Raw genomic sequence first — 19545 nt, 5'->3', positions numbered from 1 at the left:
ATCGGGGAGATTAGTGCCTCCAGGAAACATCAGGAAAGCTCACTGGCTGGAGAACAGTGAGCAAGGAGAAGGTGGGAAGACGGAAAGGCTCTAGCAGGCACCTTAAGGATTTTGGACTTCATTGAGAGGACCAATGTAGCTGGAAGCTGGGAGGTAGCCAGTTGGAGGCTAGATGGCCAGAATGGAGAAGGTCAGGGGTCAACAGTTAGCAGCTGAAAAAACAGAAAAGTACTAGGGCAGAATACGATCTGGTCTGACAAAGGGCAGACTTTATAAGAATCAAGTTGAGGTGGATACTGGGGGAATATCTTATGTTCATTTCAATTGTGGAAAAATGGGAAGAATAAAGATTTGGCAAAAGGACATATTAAAAACAAGACACAGAGCTAGATTCACAATACCTATCTCTAATTTGTTGCTTTTCTTACTACACTAGCTTTCTCAAGGTGAATAAACTCAGCACCAAAACTATGTTGCTAATAATAATATCTCCTATTTATTGAGAGCTTGTTAAATGTTAGGCTCTATGTATATGTGCATTATTAGCTTGTTAGTTCGCTCAGTTAACAAATACAGTCCACCCAAAACATTATATACCAAGGCACTGGGCACACAAGAATAAATGAGACAGATACCATCCTTGTCCTATGGGAGTTCACAATCCAGAAAGGAAATGAGTAGTTGAGGAAGTAATTATAGAGGGTAATTGGCAGGTACTTTAGGGAGAGTATAATAGTGAACCCAACCTACCATGGGTGGCAGGAAAAGCTTTTTGGAAGAAGGGACAGCCAAGCTGAAAAAGTAGAAGTAAAACAAGGAAAGAAAAAGAGAAGGCATTACCTGGAAAATACTTCTTCCCATAACCTGATGAGATAGAAGATATGGTTATTCTCTTTTCACAGATGAGAAAACTGCTGTTCTTAGAGATTAAGTCGCTGATCCACTAGATAGTGCTAGGGCAATGGCGTAAGTCTGGATTTACCTAGACCAAAGCTCATTTTCGTGGCTGTTAAGCTACATATTTCTATTAGCTTGTCCTTTCCTTCCAATGGTCATATGAGTGGAATGGCTTGTTAACTGAGATGTCTGCAATGCAGGAAGTTGAAATCATGGCTTACAAACCATTCAAGCATGTCTGTGTCAGGGGTTGGCTGTCAATTTTGGAATGGCATCTATTTAGTGACACAGCTGTGCACTAATGCCTGAATGGATGTTTAGCTCAACTGGACATGATTCAACAGCTAGTACTGAGCGCCTACTGTGTGCCCGGCAAGGGGCCAGGCACTGTCAGAATGACAGAGATGATGAGTTCCTAAGTTCCTAAGTATGAGGATAAAGATGGTGTTTATCGCTAACAAATGAAACAATAACAAAGCCGTAATCCTGGCAGTTAGAAACTGTAGGTAACTTGAAATAGCTACCAGATTCTGAGCATCAACCAGGTGCCAAGCACTGCATGATACCTAAATGAAAATAAAAATGATCATGATCATAACTAAAAACTGGAAGCGCATACTGTGTTGAGCAGTTCACACGTATTATCTGATTCTTTCAACCCATGTTTATTCTATAATGTTAGTATCATAGGATTAGTGACCGTCATTATCAGTATGATAGGTAATATTGCCTATTTTACAGATGAGGAAATGGATGCAGAGATTTTGTCTAAGATGAGGAGCAAAGACGTAGAAGAGCTATAATTCAAACCCAGGTCTGCCTGACTCTAAAATTGGGGCGGCGGGGGGGGGGTGTCGTTCCTGGGTGGCTCAGTTGATTAAGTGTCTGACTCTTGATCTCAGCTCAGGTCTTGATCTCAGGATCTTGATCTCAGGGTCATGATTTCAACACCCATGCCACGCTCCTTAAAAAAATAAATAAATAAATAAAATAAAACAAAATAAAATAGATATAAATAAAATAAAATTTGGACTCTAGCCCATTGCACCATACTATCTCTGCAAAGCTTATAAAAACTCAGAGGAATTTTGTATGATCTGCATGGACAAGCATACATCCAGATAGAGGAAATAAATGTCAGTGCTTTTAAAACCCTCCAGGGAGGGGCACCTGGGTGACTCAGTGGCTTGAGCCTCTGCCTTCAGCTCAGGTCATGATTTTAGGGTCCTGGGATCGAGCCCCACATTGGGCTCTCTGCTCAGCAGGGAGCCTGTTCCCCCCAACATCTGCCTGCCTCTCTGCTAATTTGTGATTTCTCTTTCTGTCAAATAAATAAATAAAATCTTAAAAAAATAAATAAAATAAAGGAAGAGATAATTATTAAAAAAAAAGAGAGAGAAAAGAAAACCAAAAACCCTCCAGAGAAATAGAGAAACAGGCAAAAACAACAAGAAATAATAGCAAAGTATCAATTAGTTAGACACTAGTTAATTCCTAAAACAGAGAACCTACCCAAAATATTCATAAACTATTCTTTTTTTTTTTAAAGATTTTATTTATTTATTTGATAGTCAGAGATCACAAGTAGGCAGTGAGGCAGGCAGAAGCAGGCTCCCTGCTAAGTAGAGAGCCCGATGTGTGGCTCGATCCCGTGTGGCTCGATCCCATGACCCTGAGATCATGACCTGAGCTGAAGGCAGAGGCTTAACCCACTGAGTCACCCAGGTGCCCCTTCATAAACTATTCTTTTTCTGTCATTTAATTCTACTTAAACTTGCTGGTAAATTACCTTTAATTAGAAACTAAAGCTCAGAATTTTTGGTATCAAGATACACTTCCTTTAATTCTTACTTTATATCAATGTAAAAAGAAAAGAAAACAAAACAAAACAAAACTTCAAAGAAGCCAGTGTCAAGCAAATAAGTGACCCCATTAAGTATGGGATACAAGTTGCACTTAGCAAATTGGAAGAAAAAAGTCCCCAGCAGGAGGCAGCCATCAGCCCTGAGCCATGTTAGCACTCTGTCTGTGGTCAGGGAGGTATGTAGCCTTATTCCAGATGTTCAGATATGGCCACAGGAGAAATCTGTGTAGTTAAAGAAGTGTCCAGAATTGGCTCTGTGACACATGGACTGGGAAGATCACTGCTGTGTTCAAACATATGGATATTTTCTTTCCCTCTGTTTGTTTACCCTCTGTCTCAACATAAAAATGCAAGAAAAGAAACTAGTCTTTATCAAGTGCCACTTTGTATATTGTATATTATTGTCTCAACAGTTCATTTAGTACTGTAGAAATGAGTTCAGAGAGGTAGAACTTCTATTATGGCAACTATAAAAGTTACTTATTATAATTATCTTGTTACTAAATAATAACTATAGCTTCCATTTATTGAGTGCATGGGATGTGCCAGGCACTGTGAAGGGCACTTCTGCACTTCTCATCCATTACTTCATAACCTTGATGACGACCCTATGGTTTAGGGGCTATTACCCATTTTACAGAAAAAGAAACAGATGTTCAGGAGGTTAAACTACTTCTCAAGGCCACAGTAAGCCCACAGTGAGCAAGCAGCAGCATCTATTCATGTGTCTGCCTCCCCACCAATCCCTGTAAATTTCTTGAGAGCAAGCACTATGCCTTATCCATCTCTTATTTCTAGTCTCTAACACTGCCTGGCATGGAGTAGGCAGAATCCAGTAAACATTTGTCAACAAATGAAAAAGAAACAGTTTCCCAAGATAAGTGGTAGAGCCATCATTGGGATTTACACCTTCTGCTTTCAAGTCTAGTGTGCTTTCCATAATTAAATCCTGATTAATCACTCACATGCTTCTTTTACTCTGGAAATTTCTATTAGACACTTTCCATGTGAGTATGATAGAGCAATTCCACTTCTCAGTCTTTATCTTAAAGAAATACGAGCACATGTGTTTAAGGATGTATTACTAGGGTATGAATTGCTGGTATTTCAGAAAAAAAATTGAAAAACAAATGTCCATCAATGGAAGTATGATTAAATGGCATATCTATTCTATAGAATAGTGTGCAACTTTAAAAAGAGTAAAGGCAGTCAGAGAAGGACAAAAAACCATATGATTTCAGTCATATGTGGAGTTTAAGAAACAAAACAAGCAAAGGAGGGGAAAAAAAGAGAGAGAAAGATAAATCAAGATACAGACTCTTGGGGCACCTGGCTGGCTTGGTCAGAACAGAGTGTGATTCTTGATCTTGGGGTGGTGAGTCTGAGCCCCACGTTGGGTGTGGAGATTACAAAAAAAAAATCCCCAAAACCAAAAAACAAAAAAACGAGACTCTTAACTATTGAGAACAAACTGATGGTTACCAGAGGGGAGGGGAAATGGGTGAAATAAGTGACGGGGATTAAGGAGTCCACTTGTCGCGATGAGAACCAGGTGATGTATGGAAGTGTTGAATCACTATGTGCACACCTGAAACTTATATAACACTGTGTGTTAACTGGAAATAAAAAAATAAAAATAAAATAGAGTAAGGTAGACTTCTGATGGAGAAGAATGAACATAAGATTGTATTAAGTAGAATAAACAGGTTTCAGAATGTTAAGTATAGCTTAGTGTGCATACCAATAATACTGGCTTCAATATTTGTTATGTGCCTTGTTTTAGGCATTCTCCGAAGTGCAGATTCCCATATTTCACTGAAACTAAGATATTGTTTATCGAATGCTTATAATTACTTGGACCTGTGCTAAACCTTCTGATTTCAAAGATAAAGTCAATGGCTATAACTTCTTATAGATCTGATTTTCCTATCTATCCCCTCCCCTCCCAATCCCACTAAAACTTCAGTAAAGGATTGCATTAAAGCATGAAAAATGAGAGAGGGGACAATAAATACAACAGAATTTAGGATATGGAAAAGCAGATAAATGAGGGTTCCGACAGACCCAACAATGCTGAATCCTGGGCCAGGTGGGCTCAGTTGGAAGACCATGTGACTCTTGATCTTGGGGCTGTGAGTTCGAGCCCCACATTGGGTGCAGAAATTACTTAAAATCTTTTTAAAAAGATAAATAAGTAATAATATAAAATAATAAAAAATTAAAAAAGAAAATTTGAGCACCAGCCAAAGAAGTGCAATAGCTGAATAAAAGTTCCATAAGGAAAGATTATTTTAAAAAGAGTTGAGGAAATCATAAAATCATTTCGTGTAAGTTTCCAGATTATCCACTGTATGCCCAGCACAATGAATGATAATAGACCCACATTAAGTCTCACCACTATGAAATATCAGAACTCTGTAAATAAAGACAAGATTCTATAAGCTTCTACAGAAAAAGAAAACTGGCCCCATATAGATCAGGGATCAGAATGGCTCTGGTTGGGACGCCTGGGTGGCTCAGTTGGTTAAGCAGCTGCCTTCGGCTCAGGTCATGATCCCAGCGTCCTGGGATCGAGTCCCACATCGGGCTCCTTGCTCAGCAGGGAGCCTGCTTCTCCCTCTGCCTCTGCCTGCCATTCTGTCTGCCTGTGCTCACTCTCTCCCCCTCTCTCTCTCTGATAAAAAAAAAAAAAAAAAAAAAAGAATGGCTCTGGCTTTTCGACAGCAACATGGAAGTAGAAGCAAAGGGAGGAATGTCTTCAAAATTCTGAAAGATGATTTTCATCCTAGGATACTATGGCTGGTTAAACCATAGACACCATCATTAAGACATGTGGATAAAGACATAATCAAATACATGAGGGGTTAAAGTTTTTACCTCTTTTTAAAAATGTATTCATTTATTTTAGTAATCTTTGCACCCAACATGGGCTCAAACTCATAACCCCAAGATCAATAGTCAGCCAGGCATCCCCAAAATTTTTTACCTCTAATGCATCCTTTCATGAGAAGCTACTGGCAGATATAGTCCACCAAAACTAGAGGTCCAACAAAGATAAAAGTTATGGGATTTAATACACAGGAGAGCCAATGCAGGGGAGAAACAAAGGGAATTCCAAGAAGCAGGAAGGAACATTCTAGGATGAAAACTGTGCTCCAGATGTAGAGGGCTACCTATCCAGATGGGAGCACTCTAACTCAAGAGAGACATACTGAAGACAGTTGCATTCAAGAACTCTCAAAGTTGAAAGTGTAGAGCCCAGGTGAGTGTGGCTCTGATTCTTACCTTCATTCAGCTTGTCTGGAGCAGTTGGTGATGAAGATCAAATGCTCCCCAAACTGGTTAATAATGTAAGTGAAAAAGGGATAGCTTTGGGGCTAAAGATGCTATTTCCAGCCTCTGGCCACGCCAGTACCCTCCTGCCCCCAGAATCATCCTGAAGAGCCAGTCTCTGAAAGGAGATGGGCTTCCTGACATGGATTATCAGAGTACCAGACAGGAAACAGCGTCCAAAGGAACTGGGCCTGGTTTAAGTTACTGTAGAGACGGAGGGAGTCACCTTTCTAGGCTTTCCTTTCTTGAGTTACTCTTCACAGTTGAATCTGAAGGTCCTTAAAGGTCCTTTGGAATAAGAATTAACAATTAAATAGAATTAAATATCCCCTGTGCCACATGGAGGGATGATCAGAGGTGGGCAGGGAGACCTTCCTGTAGGAACCACCAACAGCAGATGACTGAGCTGTATATTGTAAACCAGATTATCTAGCTTCTTCTGTTACTTGATATCACTGGCATGAAAAGAGAGGCGGGGAGGAAGGAAACATTATAGAAGAAAAGGAAACTTAAGAGACATAAAAACCAAATGTAACATGTTGACCTCTTTTGGATCCTGACCCAAATGAACCAATCATGAAAGGACAATTAGGGAAATGTGAATAATAAGTGAGGATCACGTGATATTAACTGGTGTTAATTTTGTTACATATAATAATGGTATGCTCTTGTTTAAATATTAAGTTAGAGATACATGCTAAAAATATTTAAGCAAAGAATGGCATGCTATCTGGGATTTGTTTTAATATTCTCCAGGAGGGTGCCTGGGTGGTTTAGTTGGTTAAGCACCGGCATCTTGGATTGGGCTCAGGTCATGATCTCATGGTGGTGAGATGGAGCCTGGCATCTAGTTCTGCACTGGGCGTGGAGCCTGCTTAAGATTCTCTGTCTCCCTCTCCCTCTTCCCCTCCCCAGCCACTCACATGTGCTCACTCTCTCTCTCTCTCTCTCCCAAGAATAAAAAGTGTTGGGGGGACAGAGAGATGAAATAACATTGGTGAAGTTTTGGAAATTGCTGAAGCTTGGTGATTGGTAAATGGGGGTTTACTATACACTTCTTTCTTTTTTGGGGTATGTTTGTAAGTTTCCATGATATAATGCTCAAAAACAGGGGAACACAATCAGTGCAGAAAATTCATGAATACAGATAAGCAAAATGGAAAAAAATATTATGCATAATCCATAACATTTTGTAGCTCTCTCCACTGTATATACACACACATGTATCTATGTATTTTAAAATTGGGATCATACCTGATGTATTTAATATTCTTGTTTGCTACTTTATGTATCATGAGCGTTTCCCCATGGATTACATTTTCTACAACAGCATTCTACGTACACAGATTTATTCTACAGAGTTGTATAGTATTCTATGATGTAATTGTTTTCTACTATTACTGTACAATATATTGGTTCTTTTGAGGTGTTCCTTGAAATTATGAATAACACAGCAAAGGGTATCAGCCTTAATAGTTTTCCTGGAAAAATATCCTAAAAGAGGAATGGTTGAGTCAGATCTTAGTTTACTTATACAAATTAAAGGTGGAGGACTGGGACGCCTGGGTGGCTCAGTGGGTTAAGCTGCTGTCTTCAGCTCAGGTCATGATCTCAGGGTCCTGGGATCAAGCCCCAAATCGGGCTCTCTGCTCAGCAGGGAGCCTGCTTCCTCCTCTCTCTCTGCCTGCCTCTCTGCCTGCTTGTCATCTCTCTCTGTCAAATAAATAAATAAAATCTTTAAAATAAAATAAAGGTGGAGGACTCACTGTCCTCTCAACCACCTCCTGCTTTCATTCATTCCTATTCTTCAACTACTTCATTTTTGAAATTGTACTCATCTTTATTTTTTTAAGATTTTATTTATTTATTGGAGAGAGAGTGAGAGCATGAGGGGCTGGGGTAAGGCAGGGGCAAAGAGAGAAGCAGACTCTCTGTTGAGTGTTGAGTCTGACAAGGCCCCCATCCCCAGACTCCGAGATCATGACCTGAGCTGAAGGCAGGTTAACCCACTGAGCCACCCAGGCACCCCTGAAATTGTACTCATCTTTCAAGACCTACTTCTAACCCTGAAGATCTTATGAGGTATGTCCTCACTTCTCTAATTAGATTGCCAGTTCCTAGAAAGCAATAAAGAGGGGTCCAATTTTGCTTCCATCTGTAAGAGCTAATTTCCAAATGCCTGAAAATGATTTGCAGTTTTTGAATAGGGTTGCCAGGAATAGTGGTTCCTAAACCACAGATCTTCACATTCACCTAGAGAGATTAATAAGGGAAAAATAGAGATTCCTGGGTCCACATCCCCAAGATTCTAATAGGATATTTAGGTGATCATCAGATGTAGCCACTTTGAATCACTTTATTTACTTACTATTGCTTCTACATTCTCTTTATTGGATTATTCATTATATCTTCTTGTTTCTTCAAGTGTCATTTATTTGAGTTCCTTCAGTATTTGCATCCCAGGTGAACCATGTCCATAAAGATGTCTACAAATGCCGCTGAACTCCTTCTGTGTACAGAGTAGAGCTCTAAGTTCTTATCACATGAGCCTCCTTGGGCCTCAAGGAATAAATCACTCCCATGCTCCCAACTGACAGGTCTTATCTGGTTAAATGATCCTGTCCTTGTAGATATCTCCTAAGAATCTTGACACAGACAAGGTGTATCCATTACACTTACCTGTTCCTACTTTGGCCACCAATGTCGCTGCCCAGGGAGGCTCTTTGGGTTCTTGGCCTGGGTTGGGACTTCACCAACTCTGATGTCCTTGCCAGTTTGTGTCCACCTCAGAATAACAGAGCAATTCTTCAAGATCCACACTGTAACAAAGTGGAATATATTTCAAAAAAGGGTGCTAGAGACCCTATTCCTCCACCTTTTCACATTCTGTCATCTGGGCCCCATAGCAGCTCTGTTTGAGACTTGGAATAAAACAGGAAAACAGTTTGGTTTATTTTTTAAAAAATATTTTATGTATTTGACAGAGTGAGAGAGAGAGCACAAGCAGGGGGAGGGGGAGGCAGAGGGAGAAGCAGACTCCCTGCTGACTCAGTCCCAGGACTCAATCTCAGGACCCTGGGATCATGACCTGAGTTGAAGGCAGATGCTCAACCTACTGAGCCACCCTGGTGCCCCAGAAAACAGTTAATTTGCAGTCCCTTATTCTACAGGACTCAGACATAGGCAGGTCCTCAAGGGTAGGTAGGGGGACATTAAAGACTGTTTTCCCCCTGAAAGCTTTTCTGTTCCTCCCCATCAGTATTAGGTCACCAAATAAACTCATGCAAATGGTAGGAGCTCTACTGAGCACTGTTGAGTCTTAAGATACTTTTGAAGGCAAGCTTGGTTAAAATCCAGTTCTGTCTCTCACAGCTGTGACCATGACCATGTTTCTCCGAGAGCCTCATTTTTCTCACCAGTAAAATGAAGACAATAATATCTATCTTGAAATATTGTTGTTAGAGATTAAAACATGATAGTTTTTGTTTTTAGCATAGTGCCTACAACATAGTTAGTGCTTCATAAATGGGAGTGATGATTATTTCCTCTAGACCACCTACCTTTTCAGGTACATCTAATAAAGACTGACTTTCAGAAGTGGGCCCAATCTCTGGTCGGTCTGGGACCCACAACAGTATTTTGAGTGATTCCTTAAACACAGGACATACCTGGTACCAACAAATGAATATTATTTACTTCAAGGTTGTCATCACCTTGGAGGCAGCACGCTTATGCCCAGGAGGTTTCCACTCTTCAAACCATTACTGGGACGCCCAATTCAGAAAAAACTTCAGGGTCTATGACACAGGCTCTCTGGCAGCAAATCTTCTTGTTTGTTTGTTTGTTTTGAGTGAGAGGGAGTGAGTGGTGGGAGAGGGGGTGCATACAGAGGGAGAGAAAGAATCCTAAGCAGGCTCTGTGCCCAAGTGCCCAGCACAGAGCCCAATGTGGGGCTTGATCCCACAGTCCTATGATAATGACCCGAGATGAAATCAAAAGTTGGAGGCTTAACTGACTGCCCCACCGAGGTGCCCTGCAAATCTTCATCTTCCATAAAGACAAATTCCAATTTTGAAGTAATCAGAAGTGGGGTGCCTGGATGGTTCAGTTGGTTAAGCATCTGCCGTCAGCTCAAGTCATGATCCCAGGGTCCTGGGACTGACTCCCGAGTTGGGCTCCTTGCTCAGTGGGAAGTTTGTGCTTCTCCCTCTACCTGCTGTTTCCCCTGCTTTCTGTCAAATAAATAAGTTTTTTAAAAGTGGCACTGTTGAAACAAATATTTTTTTTAAAAGGCGGGGGGTGCCTGGGTGCCTCAGTCAGTTAGGTATCCAACTCTTGATTTCAGCTCAACTCATGATCTCAGAGTCATGAGATCAAGCCCTGCAAGGGGCTCCGAGCTGAGCATGGAGCCTTCTTAATTTTCTCTCACCCATGAGATCATAACTTGAGCTGAAATCAAGAGTCAGATGCTTAATCAACTGAGCCACCCAGGTGCCCCAGAAGATTTGATGATTCTTAATATTTACTTCCAAATTGCTTTCCAGTAGGTTTTTACTAATTTATAATGCCACTAGAAACACTTGAATAATACCTGTTTCACTACATCTTTAAAAGCACTTAGTATTTAAAAAAAAAAAAAAAACCTGAAAAGCACTTAGTATCACAATTTTAATAAATTAGGAGGAGGAAAAATATTCCATCCAAAACAATTTTGAGGTCTATTGGTTTGACTTCTCCCATCCCCCCCAAAATCCAAAAAATTATACGAATAGCAAAAATTTGTTAGTAAGTGTGTGATTTCTCAAAATAAGTACTTTGAAGGGAGCCATTTATTTAGATGTTTATCTTGATATATTTGTATGTTTTTTTTAAATTAATCTCATCACTTCACATTCACACCTCCAAGGAAAACATAGACATGATTTTAGTCAACCTGACAGAATGCCAGTGTGATGACTCATATCCTGTTCACCTCTAGAGTTCAGTGTTGGTTCTATATTGCCAGGCCCCACTTTGCTAAGGACTTGCTACTGCCTAAGGGCATTCTGGATGCTGGGTCCATCTCTCCTCTAAGGGGAGATTATCTTTTAAAGTGAAAGAAAACTAACCCCCTTTCATACTTTTATACCAGCTATACCAGCTAACAAGAAGGGCACAGACAGGGTAGAAAATTCTCGTCACCCTGACTCCCCTACTGAAGAAATTGATCTTTTTTTTTTTTTTTTAAAGATTTTATTTATTTATTTGAGAGAGAGAGAGAGTGGGAGCAGGGGAAGGAACAGAGAGAGAGGGACAAACAGACTCCTTGCTGAGCTCAGAGCCTATTATGGGGCTTGATCTCACAACCCTGAGATCATGACATGAACTAAAACCAAGAGTCGGAGGCTCAACCGACTAAGCCACCCAGGCACCCTATGTTTTGTTTTTGTTTTAATTATTGTTTTTAAGTTACACAAGCCATATATATTTATTGTAAAAAAAAAAAAAGGCAAAACAAGCTATAAAATATACCATTATTTCCAACACCAAGAAGTAGCTCATAACATTTTGAAGTATGTACTTTCATACCTTTTCCCCTATGTATATATGTTTTGTAAGTAATAGCATATCATACACATTGTTTTTAAACTTTTTTCTCACATAATAATAATTACAGGTTATATCTATAAATGGGACAGGTACAATTCCAAATATTCTTATGCATAACTCATTTAATCCTCATGATAACTATAAGGAAGTCAATATTAATATTCCCATTTACTGATAAGGAGACTGAGGCAGAGAAATTAAGTAATTTTCTTAAAGTCACAAGTTAATAAGTATCTGGAATATTTTCCCATGTCATTAAACTCATTACTACAATTTCTTTTGCATGACTGCAAGATATCTCATTTGTGAATAAAGTATCATTTATCCCACCTCCTTTTATGAGACATCTAGAGTATTTCCTTTTTGTAGGCTATACACATCACTAAGATGACCAGATTTAATAATTTTTTAAAAAGATTATTTATTTATTTGACAGAGCGAGAGACAGAAAAATAGGGAACACAAGCAGAGGGAGTGGGAGAGGGAGAAGAAGTCCTCCTGCTGAGCGGGGGGCCTAATGTGGGGCTTGATCCCAGGACCCCAAGATAATGACCTGAGCTGAAGGCAGATGCTTAATGACTGAGCCACCCAGGTACCCCTAAGATGACCAGCTTTAAACTACATCTTTGTGCACATCCCTAGTTATTTTCTTAGGCTAAACGCCCTCAGGAACAGTTGCATCAATTTTTATTTCCTCCCAAAAGGTGCTCCTTTCTCTATGTTCTCCGTGACACTGAATGTTGTAAATTTTACCTCAAAAGTGGTAGCGGTTTTAAAATTCATTTTACCAGTTCTGAGAAATAAGTTCAAGCACTAAAATATGAGTGATTTCTCTAGAGTGAAAAAGGCCAGGGTTTAACACCTCCCCCTTTCTATAATCTTCTCCTGTTTTTTACAGATGTTAAACCTTATGGCTTACACACCAAGTCATCTCAGAGGAATGAGGAGTGTTAACCTGGGACAAACCAGCTTACAGAGGCAAGATTCTTGTGGCATACAGCTCAGCATTCACTAATTCACTCACTCATTTATTCAATAAATATTTGAAAGGTCATTATATGAGTAGTACTAAGCTAGGCAAGGGTCATGGGGTTCACAGAAATAAAATAAAACATTGCTAAATAAAACCCTTAGCACATTACTTGATACTTGTTAAATGATCAAGAAATCAGTATTTATGCCAGGCACCATGCTAAATTCTCAGTGAGTGGGTTATTTCATTTAATCCCTACAACAACCTCTAGGAACTGGGTTCTTTTATCATTCCCATTTTGCAGATAAGGAAACTAAGGCCTAGAGAGGGCTACCCAGCTTGAGCAACATACTTATGTGGGAATTCACATTTGAACTCAAGATTATAGAGTTTTAACCGTTATGTTATACTATAAAACCCAGTTCTTCCCTGTAAGAAGCATACAGTCGTGTTAATAATACTGAAACAGAAAACAGTTAACAAGTATTAAGCACTCAAGTGCCAAGCAGTTCATTACGTCTTTATGCATAAGATCATGTAATTCATATGACAATTCTATGAGGAATCCTTCCGTCTATGAATCCTGTTTTACAGATAAGAAAATAGACATTCTGAGAGTTTAACTAACTTGGCCAAGACACTACTAAATGGTAGCACCAGAAGCCAAGATACATAAAGAATTACTATAGGGAGGGGTGCCTGGGTGGCTCAGTGGGTTAAGCCTCTGCCTTCAGGTCAGGTCATGATCTCAGGGTCCTGGGATCGAGCCCCACATCAGGCTCTCTGCTCAGCAGGGAGCCTGCTTCCTCCTCTCTCTCTCCCCGCCTCTCTGTCTATTTGTGATCTCTCTCTGTCAAATAAATAAATAAAAATCTTTAAAAAAAAAAAAAGAATTACTATAGGGAGAACATTGTGAATTGTGAAACAAGTGATGCTACTTACTTGCCATCTAACGTCAGAAGTCAGAGGAAAGAGACTTTGTGACCTTCTTGTGGTCCAGGACAGAAAGGGAAAATCCTGGCAGCCGTCAGGCCCTGTGTTGAAAGCCTTTACGCAGGTTAGTTCACCGGATCTTCTACGTGATGAAGGTAGTCTCCGTTTGACAGATGAGGAAATAGATCTCCGGGGTGGTGCAATACGTGCAAGGTCACACAGCTAGTGAATGGCATGGCTAGAACTGGAACCTAGCTGTCACTCCAGCCTGAGCCCTTAACCACTCTTTTACATGCTTTCCATTGTTTGATCCTGTTTGTTTGTTTGTTTAAAGATTTTATTTATTTATTTGACAGAGATCACAAGTAGGCAGACAGGCAGGCAGAGAGAGAGAGAGGAGGAAGCAGGCTCCCCACGGAGCAGAGAGCCCGATTCGGGGCTCAATCCCAGGACCCTGAGATCATGACCTGAGCTAAAGGCAGAGGCTTTAACCTACTGAGCCACCCAGGTGCCCCTGTTTGTTTGTTTTGATCCCGCTTCTTGATTGTGCAGAGAAGAGTGGGGAACCAAAGAGGAAAGGGTATTAAGAAAGATAATACAGGGGTGCCTGGGTGGCTCAGTGGATTGAGCTTCTGCCTTTGGATCAGGTCATGATCTCAGGGTCCTGGGATCAAGAGCGGCATCAGGCTCTCTGCTCAGTGGGGAGCCTGCTTCCCACCCCCCTGCCCGCCTCTCTGCCTACTTGGTGATCTCTGTCTAATAAATGAATAAAATTTAAAAAAAGGAAAAGAAAGAAAGAAAGATAATACATATGCAAGAGTGTTAAGGTATATCCAAGGAAAAGGAAGCAGACCTGCTTGGTCATTCATCTGGGGAAGGAGATCTTTGTTCATTTAACTTTTATGACTATATAAACTGTATAAAATGTCTGTTTCTGCCACTATAAATGGGAGCTATTAAAGACAGGGACTGTATCATAGCCATTGTTGTAATGCAGCATCTAGCATAGCGCTTAGCTTGTAGTTCCAGCAGAGGTTGGAAAAACAGGGTGTGGTCACTGCATAGATCTCTGCATGGCAATTAAGGTAGTCCACAATTCAAATATCCCAAACAAAATAATAGGCACTCAAATCCAACAGGGTATTTAAAAGATAATATCATGATGCTTTGGAGTGATCCCAGGAATACAAGGATGGCCCAATAGCAGAAAGTCTGTCAATATAATTCATCACATGGACAGACCAAAGGGTAAAAATCATGTAATTTTTCATCATACTTAACAGAGACATTTGGTGCAAAAGCATTAAAAACAGGACAATGGGGCGTCTGGGTGGCTCAGTTGGTTGAGTGACTGCCTTTGGCTCAGGTCATGATCCCGGAGTCCCGGGATGGAGTCGTGCATGGGGCTCCCAGCTCCACGGGGAGCCTGCTTCTCCCTCTGACTTTCTCTCCTTTCATGCTCTTTCTCACTGTCTCTCTCTCAAATAAATAAATAAAATCTTAAAAAAATAATAAAATTAGGATGATGTAGTGGCTGCTCATTATGACCATGAGTGTTGGCTAGAGTACTGAAGAGTCTGGCCAATTCTTTCAGACAAGAAAAAAGTGAAAGAGGTATGTACTCTTTCTGCTTGCCACTCTTGCCAATGATATGACAGTCTGTATGAAAAACACAAGATAATCAGCAAGCAAACTCTCAAAACTATAGAAGACTTATCTTAAAAAAACTCAGGGTGCCTAGGTGGCTCAGTTGCTTGGGTGACTGCTTTCAGCTCGGGTCATGATCCTGGAGTCCTGGGATCAAATCCCACATCAGGCTCCCTGCCCGGGAGGGAGTCTGCTTCTCTCGCTGACCTCTCTCCTCTCATGCTCTCTCTCTCTAATAAATAAATAAGAAAGATATTTTTAAAAAATCAATAGTTTTCTTTTATACCAGGAGTATTTGCCTTAAAAATGTAATAAATAGATAACATGATCTATAATGGCAAATAAGCTAGTCTATGGAGAGGATCAGCAAACTTTTTCTGTAAAGAGCCAGATAGCAAATAGTTTCTGCTTTATGGGCCGTGTGATCTCTGTGGTGGCCACTCAGTTCTGTCAATACAGTACAAAAGCAGTCATAGACAACATTTAAATGAATGTGGATATTCCAATAAAACTTTATTTACAAAACCAGACAGCAAGCTGACCTGCACAGGTGTAGTTTGCTGACTCCTGGTCTACAGAAATTGGCCTAAAAGCAATGCCCAAGAAGTTTACTAAAAATTTTCTTCAGGGGTTCCTGGGTGGCACCGTCGGTTGGGCATCTGACTTTTGGTTTTGGCTTGGATTATGGTCTCAGAGTTTTGGGAGCATAGGATCGAGCCCCATGTGGGGCTCTGCATTCAGTGTGGAGTCTGCCTGGGGCTCTCGCTCCCTCTGCCTCCCCTCCTCCACCTCTCCCCGCCACTCACTCTCTCTCTCTCTCTCAAAGAAATAAATCTTAAAAAAATTTTTTTCAACTCTATTCAGAGACATGAAAACCTGAATAAATGTCATAATTGGGAAAACCTTAGCAGCCTAAAGATTTTATTCATTTGTTTAACAAATATTCAGAGTGACTAACAAAGGTTAGTTTTGAGTGCTAGGGACACAGCAGAAAACAAAACAAAGCACTTTTCCTCATGAATCTTACATTCTAGAAGAGAAGCAGTAAGTAAATAATCTGAAGTTGGATAGTAATAAATGCTATGGAAAAATTAAATAAGAGAGTGAGGGTGAGCTACTGTGCTACTTAGGATAGTCAGGGCAGGCTTCTCTGACATTTTAGCAGAGACCTAAAAGAGGTGAAGGAAACCTGCCACAGTGAATTATGGGGAGGGTTTCATGCAAAGATGTCAGTTCTCCCCTAAATTAATCTATATATATTCAATGAAACTTCAATAAAAATTCTAGTAGTAATGGTGAGAAACGGAAACTTATTCTAAAATGAGTATGGAAGAAATAAAAATAAAAATGATACAATAAAAAAATAAACTGAATATGATAGAATAAAGGTCTACGAAAGCCGAAAGCTAAGTCTATTTTGAGAGGGAAATAAAAGTCAGGCTACCTGTCCTACTGGTAGAACTGGCCCTACTACAAAGCCTCAGTAATAAAAAACATTGTGTTGCTGGCACTGAAATGAAGAAAAAGACCAATGGAATAGAATGGAGAGTTTAGAAAGAAAGTATAGACAGGGGAACTTAATATATGAAAAAGGTGGCTCACAAAGCATTAGAAAGACGATTTTTCAATGGTGATAGAAAAACGAATTCACTGTATGGAGGAAAAAAATCTGGATTTTCACTTGAAATTATGTTAAAGGTAGATTCTATTTTTCAATGGTGATAGAAAAATGAATTCACTGTATGAAGGAAAAAAATCTGGATTTTCACTTGAAATTATGTTAAAGGTAGATTCCGATGAAAGACTTGAGTGTCAGAAATTTAAACTATAAAGCTAACAAAGAAAAACTGTTACCTCTGGGTAGATAAAGACTTCTTAAATGAGATTCCAAATCATAAGGTCAAAATTTAGGGCATATGCTTAACTAACAATATCACATCACAGACAAAGTTAACAGGAAGGTGACAGACTGGGAGAAGGAACTGTGATGTTTAAAACAAACACGGAATGTCTAGAATATACATGTAATTTCTACCAACCAACAAGAGAGGAAACCAAATAGAAAAACAGGCAAAGGATATAGGTACCTTTGTTTCACAGTAAGTTTCACACTGTATAGACTAAGAAGTCTATTCAAGGTGATATATAAAAGGCATATTTATTTATTTAAAAAAATTTTTAAAAGTATTTATTATTTTAAAGATTTTGTTTATTTATTTATTTATTTAGTTAGTTAGTTATTTGACAGAGATCATAAGTAGGCAGAGAGGCAGGCAGAGAAAGAGGAGGAAGCAGGCTCTCTGTGGAGCAGAGAGCCTGATACAGGGCTCTATCGCAGGACCCTGGGATCATGATCCGAGCTGAAGGTAGAGGCTTTAACTCATTGAGCCACCCAGGCGCCCCAAAATTTTTTATTTTTTTATTAACATATAATGTGTTATTAGCCCCAGAGGTACAGATTTGTGAATCGCCAGGTTTACACACTTCACAGCACTCACCATAGCACACACCTTCCCCAGTGTCCATAACCCCACCCCCCTCTCCCTAACCCCCTCCTCTGGCAACCTTCAGTTTGTTGTTGTGAGATTAAGAGTTTCTTATGGTTTGTCTCCCTCTCGATCCCATCTTGTTTCATTTATTCTTTTCCTACCCCTAAATCCCCCACGTTGCCTCTTAACTTCCTCATATCAGGGAGATCATACGATAATTGCCTTTCTCTGACTTATTTTGCTCAGCATAATACCCTCTAGTTCCATCCATGTTGCCGCAAATGGTAAGATTTCATTTCTTTTGATGGCTGCATAGTATTCCACTGTGTGTGTGTGTGTGTGTGTGTGTGTGTGCGCGCACCACATCTTCTTTATCCGTTCATCTGTTGATGGACATGTAGGTTCTTTCCATAGTTTGGCTATTGCGGACATTGCTGCTATAAACATTCGGGTGCACATGCCTAAAAGGCATATTTAAAAAGGCCCGAATTTGATTATAACCGAGAAATGCAAATCAAAACAGCCAAGAGCTGCCACCTGACATCCTCCAAACTGGTACAGGTTATAAGGAGGATGTGGGTATGAGTTCTTATGCACTGGTAATAGGAATGTGAAATAGCACAGCCCTTCTGAAAAGATACCTGTCAATGTTTGGCAGATCGAGCATGCCCACAGGTAGGTGTTTCAGAGGAATATTCCACCTCAGTCTGTACATTCGCTTATTGTAGTACTTTTTATGGTAATAGAGAGTTGAGGGCAATATAGGTTTCCATCCTCAAGGGACTGAATGGGTAAAAAGCATGGATGGAGGCAAAGTGGAGATGTGTCTGGCTTCCAGAGCAAGACAGTGGAAATTCAGGCTCCACCATTTACTAATTCTGACTTTGAACAACAGAAATAGAAAATTCGAGCAAGTTCTCTGTGTCTTCCTCTCATCAGTAAAATGGGAGTTAATAATATCTACCTCAGGGCTATTGGAAGAAGTATGTGAGTTAAAACATTTAAAGCACCTGCCGGAGTTAAGCACTACTCGAGTATTAATATTCCTATTAGTATGAAAGCACATGTAAGTTAGAAGTTTGGAGGTAAGGTTTTTTTTTTTTTTAAGATTTTATTTATTAACTTGACAGAGACAGTGAGAGAGGGAACACAAAAGAGGAAGTGGGAGAGGGAGAAGCACGCTCCCCGCCAAGCAGGGAGCCCAATGCGGGGCTCCATGCAAGGCTTGATGCAGGGTTCGATCCCAGGACCCTGAGACCATGAACTGACCCGAGCCAAAGGCACATGCTTAACGACTGAGCCACCCAGGCACCCCGAGGTGGGTTTATATATGGCAACAAGAGCATATCACAAAAGCAATGTTAATTTTTAGAAAGTGAAAAAAAAAAAAAGAGGCAACATGTATAGCACAGTGTCATTTGTGTGAAGTAAATATGTGCATATAACTCCACATATTACCAGGCAGACAAAAGAGACATACATTTAACATATATCAAAATGGGAGGAAAGTGGGAGTGAGTAGAGTTTAGGAATAAAGGGGAAGAGTACAAAACAAGAAGGGGCCTTGCCTGAATCATTATGCTAATATGCCTGTGAAGAAAGGAACAGGATTTACCCATTTATGCAATCCGCAACTGAGGGGGTGGGGGAAGCTATCTTGAAAACATTCAGGGGAAAGCCAAGAACAGGTTCCCAGAGCCAGAGAAATAACCAGCTCCCCAACTTGGAAGCCACCCCATCTTAGAATTTATCATCATGTGAGATAATTCCATTCTTACTGTTTAAGGCAGCTTGGGATGGCTTTTCTTTTTTTGGGGGGG

At 40.1% G+C, this 19545-nt stretch overlaps 1 long non-coding RNA gene across 1 annotated transcript; it reads right to left on the bottom strand.

Annotated features, from left to right (window-relative positions):
* Positions 1-7992: 7992 nt before the first annotated feature.
* On the bottom strand, positions 7993-13914 carry LOC101683209. The gene is made up of 3 exons (XR_198615.3): positions 13599-13914; positions 8774-8913; positions 7993-8603 (listed from the first exon to the last, which is right to left on the bottom strand). It is a non-coding gene; the product is annotated as an uncharacterized LOC101683209 (long non-coding RNA).
* Between the last annotated feature and the right edge of the window lie 5631 nt (positions 13915-19545).

This window comes from Mustela putorius, unplaced genomic scaffold (assembly GCF_011764305.1).
Source record: "Mustela putorius furo isolate JIRA1106 unplaced genomic scaffold, ASM1176430v1.1 tig00003853_pilon_pilon_pilon, whole genome shotgun sequence".
Taxonomy (NCBI): domain Eukaryota; kingdom Metazoa; phylum Chordata; class Mammalia; order Carnivora; family Mustelidae; genus Mustela; species Mustela putorius.
Note: the sequence above shows the minus strand (reverse complement) of the source record. Positions and strands in the feature narration are given on the sequence as shown.